Below are 1,493 nucleotides of genomic sequence, written 5' to 3'. Positions count from 1 at the left end.
AGTTGGCCCAGACGATAAAGTGCCTCAAACTATTGGAGAAGGCTGGTTGCAAGAGGTCTCTGTCAATTTAACTTTCACTAGTCTTGTGACTGCGTTGTTTCCCTTGTGATTAGAGGCAAAGAAGGAGTTTTCCCTGGAGCCTTCAGAGGAGGCATGGCCCTGCCATGCGTAAATAATAATAAAACCTATTGAAACAATTGGCCCAATGAGCAGGGTGATTTGGTCCCTCAGCAAATAACATGCCACTAGAATGCTCTTGGTTTACTAACAGGTTCTTCCAGACAACCAGGGCAGGTTCACTGCTGGCTGTGGCAGCAGCTGCTTTGTGTTGCCTCTACCAGATGTTGCTTTGAATCCACTCCACAAATTTTGGAACTTGTAAACAGAGTTCTCCCCTAGTTCCTGAGTCAAGATGTCTAGTGTCTAAGAGTCCCTCAGGGCAACTCAAATTAATTGGCTACTTCTGATTGTTGAAAGGCTCCTCCTGCGGAAAGAGGTGTGGCTCCTTCCAAGTGCCACCAGATGAGCCTGAGCAGCCCCACGGGTAACACTGACAAGTGATGGGACAACTGAAGCTTTACGTTCTGTAACAAAATTGTTTTCTTTGTCCTGTTGCACATTATCATAGGAAGCTACTATGTCTGAGCTGTTCACAGGGCCAACCTCAGGGCATCCCAGCAACCATGGCACCAGTGTCCTGTGGTAAGGGTTGTGATTTTTATGTTGTTGTCTGTCCAGCTGCCTGGCCCAGCAGGGTAGGAGGGATCACAGGGACGAAAACCAGTTATACAAAGCTTAATGAAAAAGAAAAATGGGGAAAACCATCCCCATCTTGCCTAAGATCCCTGAGGACGTCATGCCATTGATTCAGGAATGTAAAACCTGAACAATGCTCATGGGCCTTTCAATCAACAAAAATTGGCCAATGCTCATGGGCTTTTCTGAGCTTTTCTGCTTGCCAGCACACCAAGGGCCTTATGCTTAAAACCTATAGAGGCCCCAAATATTGTTGAAGCCACTGTGGCTTTACTGGTAATGGATCTAGACCCTCAGAGGTCAACTGGGATATCCTGGAGAGGGAGGCCACCACCTATAGACAGAGCCACTTGGGACCACCAAGAGTTCACCTGGTAAATACTGAAAGGTCAGAATGGTTGGGGACAGACAGAGACTACAACAGAAATTAATTTTTTTTTTACCTGCCTAGAGCTATAATCCATTCTAAAAGATTTCATCCAAAAAAAAAAAAAAAAAACGTTGAAAAAGGACAGGTACTTCAGACCAGGGGCTAACCAAGAAGAGGCTGTTACAGCTCTCTAAGTGCAAACCCCAATCCCTGGGAAGTGGATGGAAAGCCTTGGAAAGAGCGATGGCTGCCTACAGGGACACCTCCCTCTCTTTCATTTCTGCTGTAACCACCTAGAAGGTTCACATATAGTGTTATTAGTCAGAGACAGAAACTAGAAACCATAGATTCAGAGAGCTAAAAGCCT

This window comes from Pteropus alecto, unplaced genomic scaffold (assembly GCF_000325575.1).
Source record: "Pteropus alecto unplaced genomic scaffold, ASM32557v1 scaffold76, whole genome shotgun sequence".
In the NCBI taxonomy this organism is placed as follows: domain Eukaryota; kingdom Metazoa; phylum Chordata; class Mammalia; order Chiroptera; family Pteropodidae; genus Pteropus; species Pteropus alecto.
This window is presented reverse-complemented; position numbering follows the sequence as displayed.